Consider the following 11,051-nt stretch of genomic DNA (forward strand, 5'->3'; position numbering starts at 1 on the left):
CACTAACACAAAAATGATGTGCAATGCATATGATGACATGGCATCTTTTAGGGTTTAAAACACCAGAGGTGTTACTAGGGATTCGCTTGTTACTCTTGGTGGTTGCCGCCACCTAGATGGCTTGGAGCAGCGACGATCATCGAGCAGAGGTTGGTGATTGTCTCCGACTTTGATCATGGTGATTGTGAGGGGTTGTTGACCTTTCCCCAGTGAAGAGCCAAAAGGTACTCTAGTGAATTGCTCGTAGCTTGTGTGATCCTCATCTTGTGTTGGTTGTGTGGCACCCTATTGAGGGTTTGGCGTGTGATGCTAATTAGCGTGTGAACCTCCAAGTGAGTGAATCGCCACAACGAGGACTAGCTTAACGGCAAGCAAGTGAACCTCGGTAAAAAATCATTGTCATCATTTGATTCCAAGGTGATTGGTCCTCATTGGTATCCATTCTTGTGATTGATTAGCTCATTCCTCGACACGGCGGTATAACCATCTTGCTCACTCTCTTTACATTACCTCAAACTAGTTGTTAAGCTCTTTAATATAGCTAGTTGTGAGAGCTTATTAGTTTGGTTAGTGTGGCTCTTTAGTTAGCCTTTGAGAGCACACTTACTTAGTATAGTGGCTATAGCCATTAGTGTGGATAGAGATTATATAAACTAGAATTGTGATAGCTGGCTTGCATTTTTAGTAGGCTAGTGCAACACTCACTTCGCCTCATATTTCTCTAGCCAGTTTGTTAAGTATTGTTGTAGAAATTTTTTAATAGGTTATTCACCCCCCTCTAGCCATTAGGACCTTTCAAGTTGTATCAGAGCCGAGGTCACCGTAATTTGAGGCTTAACAACCTTCGGTGTCAAAATGGCTCAAATCAACAACACTAAGAAGCCATCCCCAATTTGATGGCACAAATTATCCATATTGGAAGTCAAAGATGACCACACATATCAAGTCAATCAATAGAAAGGTGTGGAAGGTGGTAGAAACCAAAATTGAGATTGATGATCTAGAAAATCCCACCATGGCCGAAGAAGTGCTTCTCCAAAAAAATGATATTGCTCTAAGTGCCATTCATGATGCAATCAATGAGAGAACATTTGAGAAAATCAAGAACATTAAGATGGCTCATGAGGCTTGGAATAAGTTGGAAGAATCATTCGAGGGCACCAAGGCAATGAAGGGTGCAAAGGCATACATTCTCAAGGAGAAATTTGCTAGCTTCAAGATGAAGGAAGATGAGAGTGTGCCAAACATGTTCCATCAGTTGGAAGTGCTTGTCAATGACCTCAAAGCACTTGGTGAGAAGGTGGATGACTAAGGACTTCTCTCATAAGTTCTTGAAATGCTTACCCTCAAGATTTGGCATGTTGGTCACATTGCTAGTGAGGACCGGTTTGGATACAATGACACCAAATCAAATCTTAGGAGATATCATGACCTATGATGCTTATAGAGATGATGATGAGAAGGAAGAAAAGGAGAAGAAGGATGACAAGAAGAAGAGTGTGGCATTCAAGGCCACATCATCCAAGGGCAAGGCAAAGCAAGAAACATCAAGTGAAGATGATAGTTCATTTGATGAGATGGATGATGAAAAGATGGCTCTCTTTGTTAAGAGATTTGGTAAGTTCATGATGAAGAAGGGCTACCGTGCTAGAAGAAAGAAGGCTTCATCCAAGAACTAAGGAAGAGTCAAGAAGGTGCTTCAATTGTGGAAGCAAAGATCATCTTGTTGCTCAATGCCCATACAATAGCGATAAAGATGATGACAAGAAGAACAAGAAGAAGGACAAGAAGGAAAAGAAAGAGAAGAAGGACAAGATAACCTTCAAGAAGAAGAAGGGTGGTTCATATGTAGTCACTTGGGATAGTGATGCTTCCTCAAGTGATGATGATGATAGTGATGATGACAAGACCACCAAGAAGAAGGCACTTGCAAACATTGCTATCAATGAGAAGCCTTCTCTCTTCGACACTCCATCATGCTTCATGGCTAAGGCCACTAAGGTACACACTTATGATGATGGAAGTGATGAGGAACATGATAATGAAAATGATAGTGATAGTGATGATGATGAACCCACTAAAGATGAATTATTTGACATGCTAGAAGATGCTAAAGAACACTTTCACATTAAGAAAAGGGAATGCAAGAGCTTGAATAAGGAAGTAAAAGCCCTTAAGCAAGCCCTTGATGAGCTCAAAGCAACTCATGAGAGGCTAGGGGAAGCCCATGAGAAGCTTGGCAAGGCTCACAAGAAGCTTGAAAAAGCTCATTCTTCTTTGCTTAATGAACAAAATAAGAAGCATGTTGAGACTTGTGATGTAGGCTTAAATTGTGATATAATTGATGAATCATTATCTATGCCTATCATTGTTGCTCCCACTAACCCTTCTTGTAGTACTTCTACTTCCACCTCATCTAGTAGTGATGGTTTCACTTGTGATGCCTCACTAATGGTTGTGAATGAGAACCTCAAGAAGGAGGTCAATAAGCTCACTCACACCTTGGCTAAGGCCTATGGTGGTGAGGACCGCTTGCTTATGTGCTTGGGTAGCCAAAGAGCTTCTCTCTACAAAGAGGGATCAGGGCTATACCCCCAAGAAAGGTAAGGCAGCCTTTGCTCCTCATAAGACTAGTTTTGTGAAGAACAATGGTCGGTTTTGCACTAGTTGCAAGCAAGTTGGTCATAAAGAGCATGAGTGCAAGACCAAGAGCAAAAATGCTAATGTATCCTACATTAAGCTTGATTCTTTCTATATGCTTACCAAGGGTGCAAATGGTGTAAAGGCTAAGTTCATTGGTAAACCATGGATGGGCTCAAAGAAGAAAGCCATTTGGGTGCCAAAGAGCTTGGTCACTAACCTTCAAGGACCCAAGCAGGCTTGGTTACCTAAAAGGAATTGATCTTCTTTTGTATGTCAATTACAAAGCCAGAGGAAGGCATTGGGTTCTTGATAGTGGATGCACTCAACACATGATCAGTGATGCAAGAATGTTCAACTCAATCAACACCAATGGCAATGATGGTTATGATAGTATCACATTTGGTGACAATGGCAAAGGCAAGGTTAAAGGACTTGGTAAGATTGCAATATCCAATGACATGAGCATTTCCAATGTGTTGCTAGTAGAGAGCTTGAATTTCAATTTGCTATCCGTGGCTCAATTGTGTGATCTTGGATTCAAATGCATATTTAGGGTAGATGATGTAGAGATCATAAGTGTAGATGGCTCTAACTTGATCTTCAAAGGCTTTAGATATGAGAATCTATACTTGGTTGATTTCAATGCTAGTGAAGCTAAACTATCTACATGTTTGTTCACTAAGTCTAGCATGGGTTGGTTATGGCATAGAAGGCTTGGTCATATTGGAATGAAACAATTGAATAGATTGGTTAAGCATGACTTGGTTAGAGGCTTGAAAGATGTTGTGTTTGAAAAGGATAAGCTTTGTAGCTCTTGTCAAGCTGGAAAACAAGTTGGAAACACCCATGCATAAGAAAAGCATGATGAGCACTAGTAAAGCATTTGAGTTATTGCACATGGATTTGTTTGGGCCAACACAATACACTAGCATCAGTGGAAACAAATATGGCTTTGTGATAGTGGATAATTACACTAGATACACATGGGTATTCTTTCTAGTGGACAAAAGTGATGTGTTTGCAACATTCAAATCATTTGTCAAAGGCATTCACAATGAGTTTGAAACAACCATCAAGAGAGTTAGAAGTGACAATAGTAGTGAGTTCAAGAACACTAGAATTGATGAGTTGTGTGACTGAATTTGGAATTAGACATTCAATTCTTGGCCAAGTACACTCCACAATCAAATGGCCTTGTTGAGAGGAAGAATAGAACACTCATTGATATGGCAAGGTCTCTGCTTAGTGAGTACAATGTGAGTCAATCTTTTTGGGCCGAAGCTATCAACACGGCTTGCTATTGTAGCAACCGTATCTATTGCCACCCATTGAAAGAGAAGACACCATATGAGCTCTTGAATGGTAGAAATCCCAACATTGCATATTTTTGGGTATTTGGTTCCAAATGCTATATCTTGAAGAAAGGCACTAGATTGGGCAAGTTTGACAAGAAATGTGATGAAGGATTCCTACTTTGTTACTCCACTACAAGCAAAGCATATAGAGTTTGGAATTTAGATAGTGGTACTCTTGAGGAAGTTCATGATGTTGAATTTGATGAAACCAAGGGTTCACAAGAAGAAAATAAAAACTTGGAAGATGTTAGAGGCATTCAACTTTCAAATACCATGAAGAACATGGATGTTGGTGAATTGAGGTCTAGGCAAGTGAATGATGATGAAGATGATCAAGTGCAAGTGCCCGCTAACTCAAATGTGTAAGATGATACAAATCAAGCTAGTACAAGTGGCTCTCATGACAATGAATAAGATCAAGTGGCTAGTACATAATCTCAACCCAATGATCAAGCAAGTGCAAGCAATCAAGTTCAAATCCTCCAACTAACCAATATTGCAAGGGATCATCCATTGGACACTATCATTGGTGATATTTCTAGAGGTGTACAAACAAGATCAAGATTGGCTTCATTTTGTGAGCATTTCTCATTTGTGTCATCCATTGAACCAAAGAAGATAGATGAAGCATTGAAGGATGTTGATTAGGTGAATGCTATGCATGAAGAATTGAATAACTTCCCAAGAAATCAAGTATGGGAATTAGTAGAGAGACCAAAGGTACACAATGTGATTGGAACCAAATGGGTTTTTAGAAACAAGCAAGATCAAGATGGGATAGTAGTAAGGGACAAAGCAAGATTGGTAGCACAAGGATATACACAAGTTGAAGGTCTTGACTTTGGAGAAACATATGCCCCGGTTGCTTGATTAGAAGCAATTAGAATCTTGCTAGCCTATGCTTGTGCCCACAACATCAAACTCTATCAAATGGATGTTAAGAGTGCATTTCTCAATGGTTACATCAATGAAGAAGTATATATTGAGCAACCTCCTAGTTTTGAAGATGACAAGAAGCCTGACCATGTGTACAAGTTGAAGAAGGCATTATATAGCTTGAAGCAAGCACCTAGAGCATGGTATGAGAGATTGAGGGACTTCCTACTCTATAAAGGGTTCATGATGGGCAAGGTTGACACCACTCTTTTCATCAAGAAGATTGGAAAAGATTTATTTGTGTTGCAAATCTATGTTGATGACATCATATTTGGATCAACCAATCAAGACTTTGTGAAGAGTTTGGAAAGATGATGGCTAATGAGTTTGAGATGTCCATGATTGGAGAGTTAAGTTACTTCCTTGGTCTTCAAATCTAGCAATTGAAGAATGGTACTTTTGTGAGTCAAGGCAAGTATATCAAGGACATTATCAACAAGTTTGGCATAAGTGATAGTAAAGCCATTAGCACACCAATGGGAACAAATGGCAACTTGGATAGTGATGCAAGTGGCAATATGGTGGATCAAAAATTGTATCAGCCTATGATTGGAAGCCTACTCTATGTGACCGCATCAAGGCTAGATGTCATGTTTAGTGTATGCATGTGTGCAAGATTTCAAGTCTCACCAAGAGAAAGTCATTTGAAGGCTGCAAAGAGAATATTAAGGTACTTGAAGCATACACAAAATGTTGATTTGTGGTATCCCGAAGGAGCAAAGTTTGAGCTAGTTGGTTACTATAACTCAGATTATGCAGGATGCAAGGTTGAAAGGAAGAGCACCTCGGGCACATGTCAATTGTTGGGAAGATAACTTGTTTCATGGTCATCAAAGAAGTAAAATAGTGTTGCATTATCAACCGCCGAAGCCGAATACATATCCGTCGGTAGTTGTTGTGCACAAATACTTTGAATGAAGGCCACTTTGAGTGACTTTGGAATCAAGTTTAAGAAAGTGCCATTGCTATGTGACAATGAGAGTGCAATCAAGTTGACCAACAATCTGGTTCAACATGCAAGAACAAAGCACATTGATGTCCGCCACCATTTCATAAGAGATCACCAACAAAAAGGGAACATTTGCATTGAGAGTGTAGACATCGAAGATCAACTTGCTGATATATTCACCAAGCCATTGGATGAGAAAAGGTTTTGTAAGCTAAGGAATGAGTTGAACATATTGGATTTATCAAATATGTGTTGATGCAACCCCGACTTATATGACATGCCTCTCCTTCGAGCAATCCAAGGTAAAAGTTGATTGGCATGGCATACTTCCTTGCTAAGGACATGTTTAGTGCATCTAGTCATCTCTCACATTAAATAGGCTGATTCATGAAAATCAAATGATTTTGATGATTGTATGGTACCACTATTGCTTCTATGCTTATTTTGATCTAATGGTAGCATATGACATGGTTGTGGGCTTGTAAACCTAGTGTTTGATCTAGAAAATGAGCTCTAAGTGTTTAACTCAACATGGTATAAGATAACCCTTATTTGGAGATGTGAAGAAGCTTGTTCTTGAATCAAATTGAGTTAAATGTCTTTGGCAAGTATTCTAGATTGGACCAAATTTGGGAAAATGATCCTCACGCCATTGATTGACATTGATAATCTCAACCTATCTACTTTTTGAACCTTTGTGGTCATTGATGACAAAGGGGGAGAAAAATAAAGATATTAGTGTACTAAGATAGTGGAAAGACAACAAAGGGGGAAAGAAATAAAGATATAAGTGATAGGGGGAGAATTTGACATAGGGGGAGAGATAAGACAAAGGAAGTGATCAATATTAAAATTTTGAGCACACATGTAGGGGGAGCAAGCTCATGAACTTGTATGGTGCATTTGAATGTGCATTTCATATGTTTGCTTGCATGGCACAAGTTTTTAAATTTCAATATCCATGCTTGTGTGGTGTATGCTAGTTGTAGGTTTGAATGATAAAATAAAAAAACTAGCATGCATAGGTTAAGTAACTAGACTCATGCTCACATTATGAAAACTAGACCCTTACTTATAATGTTGATCTCATGGGGTATTCTAGTTTTTGTGTATGTCTAGTTACTAATGGTGCTAAGGATGGTATATTGGTGCACTCTGAATTGGTATCACGCATCAAAGGTCCACCTTTTATACCTTAGCATCATTTGGTAGACATTATCTCCTATATTTCCTATCTAAGCTTATGTGCAAGCTTCAATCCAAACTCTTAGCACATATGTAGGGGGAGCAATTGCTACCATACGGAGTTCATGAAACTTGTCCATATCCTTTACACATGGTAAATATGCTTGGGCAAGCAACATGGATTCAATTGAATTTCAATTCATATCTCTGTGTAAGGGTTGTCATCAATTACCAAAAAGGGGGAGATTGAAAGATCTAGTTTGGTTTTGGTAAATTGATGAAACCCTAAGTGCTAACCTAGTTTATCAAAGTGATTATGAGATAGGTAGCACTACTCCAAGTGGTGAAGCAAATATCATGACATGATGATGAAAATTCCATGGTGATGATCAAGTGCTTGGACTTGGAAAAGGAGAAAGAAAAACAAAAGGCTCAAGGCAAAGGTATAAATGGTAGGAGCCATTTTGTTTCGGTGATCAAGACACTTAGCGAGTGTAATCACATTTAGGATCGATAGCCATACTATTAAGAGGGGGTGAAACTCGTATTGAAATGCGGTTATCAAAGTGCCACTAGATGCTCTAACTCATTGCATTTTCATTTAGGATCTATTAGGAGTGCTAACACCCTTGAAAATGTTTGTGAAAATATGCTAGCACATGTGCACAAGGTGATGCACTTGGTGGTTGGCACATTTAAGCAAGGGTGAAGAAGATAGAGATAAAAAGGAAGTTAGTCACGCTGGTCATAGAGTGACTGGATGCGTCCGGTATGGTGACCGGATGCATCCGGTATGTGGCTCGGTACTGAAGTACAAAAAGCGACTAGACGCGTCCGGTCGCCACACCAGATGCGTCCATTGTGAATCAGCGAAGTCGATGTTTAGGGTAATAGTTGATCGAACACTGGGAGCATCCGGTCTGCAGTGACCGAACGCGTTCGGTCAGACCTAGGTGCTTACTGGACTCGACCGGATGCTGAGGCTCAATGTTCGGTCATTTTCTAATGTTGAGTCCGGTCGGCCCTGGGTGCTCTCTGGACTCGACCAGATGCTGCGGCTCAGCATCTAGTCATTTCTAATTGAGCATTCAGTCATAGGTGAATGTGTGGCAGCAATGGTTACTTCAGTTTGAAATTAGACACGTGGTGGTCAGGGAGCGACTGGATGCATCTAGTCGAGCTACCAGATGTGTCCGGTATACACGACCGGTGCGTCCGGTGCACATGAGCTATGTGTCTGGTCGATGCGCATTTAGCCCAATAATTGAGCCAATGGCTCTATTGTTTGGGGGTGTCTATAAATACTGTTTGGCTGGCTCAAGCTCACTCTCTTGGCCATTTGCATTGACATGGAAACCTTGTGAGCTTAGCCAAAGCCCTCCCACTCATCTCCAACATAGATTCAACATCTTTGTGAGATTGGGAGTGAATCCAAGTGCTTTGCTTGAGTGTTTACGTCTAGAGGCACTTGGTGTTCATGTTTTGTTGTGGGATTCGCTTGTTACTCTTAGTGGTTGCCACCACCTAGACGACTTGGAGCAGTGAGGATCATCGAGAGGTGGTTGGTGATTGTCTTCGGCTCCGATCGTGGTGATTGTGAGGGGTTGTTGACCTTTCCCCGGCAGAGAGCCAAAAGGTACTCTATTGAATTGCTTGTGGCTTGTGTGATCCTCATCTTATCTTGGTCGTGCAGCACCCTTGTAACACCCTAGGTGTTAAGCATGCATCTAACCTTGATATTGCATGATCACAATCATCATTGAGCATTCATGAGCATAAGCATATCATGTATTCTATCTATGTTGGCTTATATTACATGTATTGTTACTTAATTGCCATACTTAGGTTAGGGTTTACATGTAACCAATGTATGAAATGTGTGTGGAACCTTGGGAATACCTTAAAAATGTTTAGAATAGCATAAGGAACAACTTTGGTATTCATGACTAAGGTTAGTTTGGTCTCTAAGTCCTAGTTATGGTGTATGCCATCATTTTAAGTGGTATGTTTGACCTAGTTTGAATTATGTCATAGAATCTTTGCATGGCAAAGTATCCTTAAGCAAAGTTGTAGTATTTGAGTAGAACAACAACTTTATTTTTGGGTCATGAGCTAATTCGGTGCATAGCTTGGTCAAATTAAGCTCACAAAAATTAGTAAAACACAAAATTTCAACACTTAGAAAATTTCTAAGTCTTAGCGTGTTTACAGTTTCGCTGGGCCGACTTTGTGATGATTTTACTCCTTATTCATTGGGAATTTGACCTCGACCTTTTAAGAGAAATTGTGGATGGTATGCAGGGCTACCAATTTTGTTAAGATTATTTGCGCTAATGAGCTATGGATTCAGAGATTTATCGTCGCCAAAATGGGCTGTCAGGCTCGGGCATCGCCTCTGATGGCCGAATCAGCTGGCCATCAGTGGCCGACCTCCGTTAGGCCCTGGCCGCCGTGTGGAAGCTGCTCGCCACCACCAACCTGGCCAATCAGGCCACGTTGGGCCTCAATGTGCCACTTCACGCCCCAGCGCTCGCCTGTGACTCTGCGCACTCCCATTTCTCTCCTAGCTTCTCCTTCGCTCTCACCTCCGCCCATAGCAGCTCAGTGTAGTGCCGCCGTCGCCATTGCCGGCCCTAGCTCACACCGCATCACTCCACCACCATCGTAGCTCCATTGTGCTCCCACCATCTCACCACGCCCGCATTGCTTGCTAGCCTGCATGGTAAGGTCTCCATGCAGCGCACGGCCTCGCCAGTCATTTCGCTGTCGTGCCACGTCGCCTGGTCAGGCCGTCTCCGACCACCGCTGGTCATGATATAGTGTGCACTAGAACCGCCAGTTGTTTGTTGAAGCTCGTCATAACCCTAGATCGAGCTATCATGGCCAGCTCCTGGCGCCTCGCCGTCGACCCTGCTCCGCCATGCCGCCATTGGCACCGCCTGACGTCCTTAGCCTCCGTAATCGATCCATCTAGATGGCTCAGTGGGTGCGGGATGATGTAGGGATCACTGTAGTGCCGGTGCCGTCGCCAGAGAAGCTTGCCGTCGGTGAACTCCGGCCATCCCATGCCGTTGCTCTATTTTAGTGTCGCTGACACATAGGCCTGGTTGACTTGAGGGTCCCAGCTGTCAGCCGCTTGTTGAGTGAAAAGCTAGTTCATTTATTTCAGATTTGCATGCCAACTTTGAAAAATCATAAGTGGAGTTTTGGAGGTCCAATTCTTGTGAACCAAATTTTGTTGTAATCCTCATGAAGTGTAGTATTTTGTAAAAATATGAAATGTACAGTTTATGGTATTTTTCTTGGTGATTAAAATGTATTTAAATAAGTGCTTTCTGAATGTTAGTAATCTTGTAAAATAGATATCTTGATCTAGAAAACTCATAAAATGGTGATTCCAATTTTGTTGGACTTGCGTTGACATGCTATAGCTAGGAAAAATAATAAACTTGCTTGTAAACTTGATTGATGTAGGGTCTTTCTAATTATCTAGTAATAAATGGTATTTTCTAAGGAAAATTGTGGGGATAAAAATATGTAACATATTGATATTCAAATTTTTGTACAGTAGTATGGCACTACTATGAAGCTAGGAAAAATATATAATCTATTGTTTGACACTTTTCTATAGGGTTTACTATTTTCACTAAAATAGGCCTTGCTAGTTTGTCATTTTTGTAAAGGATGTTATACATGGTCAAATGGCATGAAACTTTTACATTAGTCTATTGGTGGCACTTGGAAGCAACTGTAATTTTATGAGAATTTATGGTGCACAATTGTTATATGTTTGTTATTTTCCCTAATTATCTAATTAAATTAATAAAGGCATCAAATGAATAGTTTGGCTTTACCATTATGTTTTCTTGAGTGTATTTGATGTTCTTGAACTATTGGTATACTTGGTGATGTCAAATTTTGAATGCTTACATGTAGTGAAAGTATTGTTGCTCTATAATTCGATTTAAAAGTGTTTTCAGGAC

The sequence above is a fragment of the Miscanthus floridulus genome, chromosome 12 (assembly GCF_019320115.1).
Source record: "Miscanthus floridulus cultivar M001 chromosome 12, ASM1932011v1, whole genome shotgun sequence".
NCBI lineage: Eukaryota > Viridiplantae > Streptophyta > Magnoliopsida > Poales > Poaceae > Miscanthus > Miscanthus floridulus.